Source organism: Gavialis gangeticus, unplaced genomic scaffold (assembly GCF_001723915.1).
Source record: "Gavialis gangeticus isolate Ggan-Ray unplaced genomic scaffold, GavGan_comp1, whole genome shotgun sequence".
Classification (NCBI taxonomy): domain Eukaryota; kingdom Metazoa; phylum Chordata; order Crocodylia; family Gavialidae; genus Gavialis; species Gavialis gangeticus.
In genome coordinates, this window is record NW_017729033.1 from 5,737,847 (window position 1) to 5,745,985 (window position 8,139).

At 46.8% G+C, this 8,139-nt stretch overlaps 1 protein-coding gene across 2 annotated transcripts in view; it reads right to left on the reverse strand.

Annotated features, from left to right (window-relative positions):
• Positions 1-8,139, reverse strand: part of RNF24 (ring finger protein 24) — a 47,245-nt gene that overhangs the window by 33,266 nt on the left and 5,840 nt on the right. The window lies entirely within an intron of this gene.

Below are 8,139 nucleotides of genomic sequence, written 5' to 3' on the forward strand. Positions count from 1 at the left end.
TGGGATGGTGTGCACCCTCAGCCAGTTTGTAGATGACACCAAGCTGAGGGGTGTAGTACATATGCTGGAGGGTCGGGCTAGGATTCAGAGTGATCTAGACAAATTGGAGGATTGGACCAAGTGAAACCTCTCGAGGTTCAACAAGGACAAGTGCAAAGTCCTGCACTTAGGATGGAGCAATCCCATGCACTGGGACAGCTGGGGCTGACTGGCTGGGCAGCAGCTCTGCAGAAAAGGACCTGGGGCTGACAGTGGACAAGAAGCTGAAGATGAGCCAGCAGTGTGCCCTTGATGCCAAGAAGGCTACCAGCATCCTGGGCTGCATTGGTGGGTGTTGCCAGTAGGTCGAGGGCAGTGATTCTTCCCCTCTATTCAGCCCTGGTGAGGCCACATCTGGAGTCCTGTGTCCAGTTGTGGGGCCTCCACTACAGAAAGGGTGTGAACACACTGGAGACAGTCCAGTGGAGAGCAGTGAAAATGGTTTTCAGGTGCTGAGGCACATGACTTGTGAGGTGAGGCTAAGGGAACCGGGTTAATTTACTCTGCAGAAGAGAAGACGGGATTTAATAGCAGCCTTCACCTCCCTGCAGGGGGGCTGCAAAGAGGATGGCGCTGGGCTGTTCTCAGTGGGGGCAGATGACAGGACAAGGAGCAATGGGCTCAAGTTGCAGCAAGGGAAACTGAGGTTGGATATTAGGAAGAATTTTCTCACTGGGGGGCGGTGAAGCACTGGAGCAGGTTACCCAGAGAGGCTGTGAAATCTCTCTCCTTGGAGGTGTTTAAAGACCCGGGTAGACAAAGCCTTGGCTGGGATGATGGAGTTGGGGCTGGTCCTGCTTGGAGCAGGGGTTGGACTAGATGTGACCTCCTGGGCTCCCTTCCAGCCCTCCTCGTCTGTGAGTCTATGATTCTAACTCTTAATAGCAGCCTTTGTGTACAATAGCCTGAGTTGGGGAAGGGAAGAGTGGGTCCAGTTGGTCTCATGTCATGATTTCCATAAAGAACAGGGACCCTGAAGACAGGACCAGGTGCCAGCAGTCACCACAGGCTGGATTACAATCCTATTTTTAAGGAATGGTTATCGCCAGCCCATTTTGCTCACCTTCACAATAAGCGGTGGCACGTATGTGGGTCACTCGAAGGTGGAGAGCATTTTACAGATATCAACTTTCGGGTAACACTGCTTGTTCTTTTACAGCCAGAAACAGCCTCTCATGTAAGTTATGACAGTTAGTAATTTGTGCATAAATCCAAAGAGGAAGGTTATGAAGGTTAAGAAACTGGCCCAGGGCTTGTAGCACGCGACTAGGACGCGTGCGCAGACAGGCCAGATGGATACAACCGCTTCTTCTGAACCAAATCATCCATTTCAGGCTCCCTAACAATTTGAAGGTGCGATGGTCGTTGCCCTGTCATTCTGCTTTGGAAACATTGCGATGGGATTCGCCATCCCGCTTCTTGGCTCCCTGCTAGTCTGATGACAGAGCTAGCAGAGGTGGGTTTTTTTGGTCCTCACATGCAACTTTAGCTTGGCCCAGCATGAACCAGGCCTGCCATCCACCGACCCCTGAGCCTGACTTACTCTCCCCAGGACTTTCCCATCACTTCCAAGCAAAAGCTCCCAAGGAAGCAAGAGTCAAAGGGGCAAAACTGTACTTGGCTCCAACAATGAGGAGCGTGGATCTCGATCAGTCACAAATGACAGGACAGCCCTGTTCTCCAATGATACCATCTACGAGCACTCTCACTCAGGGCATGCCCCAGAAGAAAGTCAAACTGCAATAGGCAGGAACTGTAAAGCCAATGCCACCCACATGCATGGGAAGTAAGCTATTTCCCTGTGATGGCAGGTGTAACACAGACAGGTGTAGGTCACACAGACGCTGAAAACCAGGGTAAGACTGGTCATCTGTAGGGAGACCCGAAAGGAAACAAACTCTCCAGGGAAACCTTGCCTTTCCTTCTGGGAGACAAACCCAGGTTCTCCCCTGGAGGCCAACTCCAAGCGCGAGCTCTTTGTGAGCATGAGGGAAAAACCATGCAGCTGCTTTCCAGATGCTTTGGGGAAATGATGAAGCGGCAGAGGCCCCTTTACTTGGGCTGGCTCAGAGGTCCCAAGGCACAGAGCAGACACCAAAACACTCACCTAGGTGTCGAGCGGGCACAGGCCCAGCAGGATGCTCTGCCAAGGGGAGGGGGAGGAAAGTCCTTATGGCTACTGCAACGAGGCATGTGCTGGAGCAAACGGGGAAGGGCAAAATTACAACCAAACCCAAGACCAAGGCCCAAAGCTGTCCTCCCCTCTGCACGAGTGCCCTTACAAGCATGGGAGAAGGGCATTCGTCTTGGGCCAGGAGCCTGGGATGCAGAAGTGAGCGCTGACAGATGGTATCATTAGAGAAGAGATTGCACACAGTTGGATAGAGCTGTCTGCCCAGTTTCAGCCAGGCGAGACTGGGAGCACAAAACGAATCAATCCTTCCTGGCAGCTTGACTGTACCCACTCTGTGCCCCTTCCACAACAGCTTCTCTCTTTTAAAAGGGAATACTGCATCTCTCTGGGGAAACGTTACTCTCTCTCGAGCTGCAGCTACTATTAGAAGCATTTTGGTAACGACGTGAGCAAGCGACTAAAGGTAACAACATTCAGAGGAAAGAACATTTTGTAGAATTACCTCCGTTATTAGTACACATAACCTCGCCGAGCTCATAGATAGAAATCTGTAAAACAGGCAGCACAGTCTAGAAGAAAAAACCTCATCAAAGTCTCACATTTTGCAAAAGGGCAGCGGTTAAAGATGCAGTATCTCTGACTGTACGTTCTCAATGGCTCTACTATTTACCGCCCGCTATGGCAGGGCGGCCAAACATCCTCCTGCAATACTTCTCTATTAAAAATGACTCACCGGCCCAGGTTGCTTTTGGCCTCTATTGATTACAGTTATTTGCTCGTTTCCTTGTTGCACCACGTTCCTGAACTGAGAGCCCCATGGCTTCTCCTTCTCAGCAAATCTTGTACTCACCTGTCTTGGTCTTGCAGGTTCAGTGGTAGGCTGCCTATGCCACAGACTACACAACTACCATGCTGCACTTGAGGCACGGGATAGTCTAAAGAGAATTAATTAAAGGACTGGCCTAATCAACTGGGCAGAGCTACTCAAAGCACGTGGTCTTTAATTAAAAAGGCAGCTCTCCACAAACCAAACGTGATGCCTTCTTGATTTCTAACACTGCTCCGTGGGGTTGGGTGAGAAACTCTTCTGCAATCAAGAAGAAGCAAAGATAAACATGCATAAAAAGGTCCCAGGGCTGACTGCACGATTCTCGTATCCAGAAATGTATGGCTCGGTGGTGCAGGACCAAAGAACAACAGTCACTGTGCAAGAAGGAGCCCGAGGTCACTGCCCAAGTGTTACAGGGGTGAGGTCATTTTTCCAGTTGTACGAGAAATACCATCGTTTCTTGCATATAATGTGCATCTTCCCCTCCTGCCGTTGCACCGCTACAACTGGGGAGTGCTTAAGTGGGGAAGCTGGCTTTCTGACTAGGAGAGTAGCAGCTGTTGCATTACTATTCAGACAGCTGAGGGAGTCAAGTAATTTAACAGGGCATTGTTCTTCCCTCCACAGGTGTTAAATTATCAGCTCTTCTTTATGCTGGTCTTTCTTAGCAAGCTTTTGGGCACAATGCTTCCTTAGCCTGACGAAGGGTGTTTGTGGCCGAATGCTTGCTAAGAATTTTTCCAACTATTTGAGTCGGTCTAATAAGAGATATCGGATTTACCCAATTTACCCTCGTCTGACTATGTCCTTAGACCAACACGGTCCTGCAACCTACACCCCTTATACTGGTTTTGATGTTCCACTTTCTTAGAGCGTTTTTGCTGTCTGCTAGCTGCTCCTGGTCTCTCCCCTGCTCTTTCAGCTTTGGCTATGCAGAAAAGGGAGGGCAGGTCAGCTGAAAATTATGCTCTGCCCATTCTAAGCAGCCATAACTTTAGACAAATCTTCTTTTTCCTGCATTGCTGTTCAAAATCTAGGTGTGTGTTCAATTCTGTGGTGCGTTGTATGCAAAGAAATATGGTAGCCTGTCTGTACAATACAAAGCAGAGAGATACTGCATCTTTAGCTTTCCAAAACTGACAATGAATGACTTGTTAAATCTGAGCATGTTTAAAATTTGAAGGGAACAAACAGTGCTTTGAACAGCTGTTTTTAGGGCAGAGGTGCCCCACGTTACCATTACCATTTTATGACACATTTCAGCAAAAGCTGATGGCCACAGTAATGAGCCTACTACCAACAGCGGGAAAGTCTAATTATGGAGGAAGGCTGAAACATTTATTTTAAATAAACACAAGTGCCCCTTTGAAATATTTAAGGGAATCTAATGCTGTGAATTTTAGTATGCTTTTGAGTTGCATTTTATGGCATTGAATGAAATAAAAATGAAATTACTTCAATTAAATTTCCTGGTAAGTTAAAGCAGAGATAAGACATTAATAGCTGTGGCTGCAAAATTTAATTTCTTTTTTTTCCCCCTAAGGTTGAAAGTAAGTTCCCCCCAGAATGGCTGGATAAAATAGGCAGCCTCAGCTCTGAGGGTGGAATTTAGTGCTCTGGATTTTGATGCCTTTTAAAAGTGAAAGAGCATCACATTTCATTGCAGCCCTTTCTGCAATCCTCCCCCTCCCCTTTTGTCTTTTAAATAAATTCAATGCCTAACTCAATATACTTTGGTTTTGGACCTGTCTGAGTGCAAACCTTTTGGCTCCCATGGAGCAAACTGGGGAGTCTTAGGAGTGAGGAATAACTGAACTAATGAAACTCTTGGAAAATGCAGGCTACTTATAGCAGTATCCCCAACCAGTCCCATTTGTAACCCGGTAACTCCCAATCCAGATGTAGGAACAGCCAGCACCACCTCTGACATATTTTAGTTTTTACTCCTTTCTCTCTCCAACAGCTTCACTTGAACTTATTAGTTCAGCGAGTTACACAGGATAATGCTTTACTGCCTCCAAAACCAGCAATGCTCAGAAGCAGCATGATGCTCCGGTAAGGACTGGAATATGAGAAACGAAAGCCAAGCAAATGTGCGTCATGAGCTCCAATTGTTAGTTGCAAAGTATTTGCAGCTGTGCGGGGCCCCAAAGACAGTGGAGAGTTAGATAATGGGACACTTTGCAGCAGCCTGTTCTGGCCCAAGGGATCGTGCTGGACAAGCAAGACCTCGTGCAGGTGGGGAAGCCTACGCTATGTGGCTGGACCCCAAGAATGGTGCGGCTCTGCCCACGCGAGCTTTCCCCGCACTCGCTGCTCAACGGCCGCTCTGTCCCAATATGGGCCAATCAACGCTGCATTGGCTGCAAGCGTGGATTTAACAATTCAATTATTTTATATTGCATCCAGGTGTCATTTTGTAATACACTTCAGCCCAGAACAGGTCGGGGGGAAAACAGAAGATGACGGCAGCTGGGTAAGGTCGTACATGGACCTGAAGATGGTATAAGAGGAGGCTTTTTTTTTTTTTTTTTTTTAAAAAAAAAAAGGAAGCGGCAGTACAGGCTTCTGGCTTGGTGGGAGAGATGCATCTTTTGAGTAGGGGAAAACGTGACTAATATTTCTCAGGCAGCTGCAGGAGGAGGAGGAGACAGAGGAGGAAATTCCTTATTCCCCATCCCTGAAAACTTTTACAGCACCCTGCTGCCCCACTGTGCTGTATCCTACTGTGACGGCATTTGACGGTGATGGATAATAAGCATATTAACCCGACGTGCTGCTAAATGCCGTTGTGTTAGCTATTCCCAGTTTAAGGAATTACATCCGAGTTCAAGTGCTGTCGGGATGAAGGGACAGCGCACATCTCTCTCAGGAGCTTCTTTTAAATGCTCTGTTTTCACGACACCTCTGCGCTCGGTTCACGTTTTGCAGGCGACCTTTACGTGCCTTAAAACTGGAGACTGAGTTCCTAGTTTAGACTCAAGCTGAGAGCTGGGAGGACCATTGTGCAGCCCAGTCCAGTAAGGACAGTTAGGTGGCCATCTACACGGCTGCAGAATTGCATCACAGACAACACCCGAGTTAAAACACACTGCTCCAACAAACGAAGGTCTCTCAGGCTTGCATCCATTTTGTGAACAACAGATGGAGCTGCAGCTTCTGATGGAAAGAGGAGAGGCTTTTTAGAGACTCTGGGTAAAAGAAGACAACTGGTTTGATTCGCATCACGGAGTTTTGTGCCACCCCAAATCCGGACCTTACAGACAACCAAGATCAATGTCCTGCATTAAGTACCGGTGCAATATTTGAATGAACACTTTGTCTCAGAACAATCAAGGCTAATTGGACTTTGATCTTAGTCATTCGATCTTAATTGTAGGATATCAAAAGACAGAGACTCCTCCATTTCTTCAGAATTTATTCCAGTGGTAAAAGTACCCTCACTGGTGATTTTAAAGTTGAAGGTGCCTGGCTTCAGCTTCTAGTCCGTGGTCCTTGTTTTTTCTTCTGCTGGACTAAGAATGCATTCATACCCAGTGTTTTCTTCTTGTGACGGTGCTTCATCTATAATTTAGTCACCTCGCGATCTATTTTAATCAGCTAAAATCATTCAAGGTTAAGGCTGTTCACTATAATGCAGCTCTGTCAGACTTCTAACCATTTCTGCAGCTCTTGTCCACACCCCTTCCAAATTTCCCCCATCTTTCTTAAAATGTGGATGCCAGAACTTGGTGCAGGATCCCATTACTGGGATTATCAAGGCCCCGCACAGAGGTAAGAATCACATCCCTGCTCCTACTTGCTGCTACCCTGCTAAAACGTTCAAAGATCTTACATGCCCTTTATGGCCCAGGATAGTCTTAGGAGCTTACGTACAGCCTGTCCACTGTGACCCCTACAATTTATCAGTCTCACTGTTTCCAGGATCAAGACTCCTGCCCTGTTCCTGCAGCGGTGGCTTAAATTTTTGTCTTTTGCATTGGTTGTATGCAGTAGTTTACTAGACTACTTCGTAGGACTGCCCAGTCCTCACCATCGTTTGCCACGTCTGCCAATCTTCTGGTCACCTGCAAATTTGCTAAGGCTTTGTTTTGCTTAAGGCAGGGGTGACAGAGCTCAGCAGATGCTTGGAGCGCTTGTACTCTAGCGTTACAAACTAAGAGTGTATCGCACTCTACAGAAGTGCTAACTTCAGTACAGCAGCCCCTCTTTTTGCTGCTCTCCAGCTGGTGTGAACAGTGTCGACAGAGCTCCAGCGTTCACTGTAACGAAGAGCGTTTCATGCAACAGCACAACCAGCAGGCTTTCCTATGCGGGGTGTTGAATGCTGTTGATCTTGCCCGTGCCACTGAGACTGCTATTTAAAACACAAGGTCGAGAGGAAATGAAGAGTGCTCCTTGCTGCGTGACCCTGGATAAGAGACACAGAGACTGTCTGTGCTTTAGAAATGGAGGGAGGGAGAAGGCATGGATGTCTTGCGGCGAGGGAGAGGGAAAACATAACAGAACAGTCCCAAATCTCTGTCAACTGTATTTCAAAAATGTAAGAGATGCTAGAAAGGGGTAACGTAGGAAAGGCTTTTATGCAGAACAGTTGTGTATATGGAAGTCTTCAGCAGGAGGTTAGGAAGATAACTAAGCAATGCATGGGGTGAAGTACAATTCTTGCCAATAAATTGAAACTCTCATAATGAAATTCTTTGTTCCTGACCACTGCGGAGAGGCAGACACAGCCGTGAATCACGCAGAAAGTTGCAGGTCAAAGTCTCAGAACCGCCTTTTCTTTTCCATGTATTTTATCTCCTGCAAAGTTTTGTGCTTTTATCTGGGAGAAACAGTTCTGCCTCACTATTAATAATCAAGCTTACAAACATAAGAGTAACCTTTACGGACTGTGTTCATCACTGTTCAGATTAACAAGTCAAGTCTGCATCATTAATCTCTAAACTGTGCTGTTGAATGAGCAATTTGTGTACAAGAGCAAATGAGGCAGGTATCAAACATTTCTTAAGCACACAGTACAGGAGTTATTCATTAAAGAGAGAGATGCATTGAAACGTTAAGCAGCAAGCAAAAACACATTCACTTCAAGGGTTTGTTTTTTTTTTTTTTTTTTAAAAGTAGATCACATAAGAAA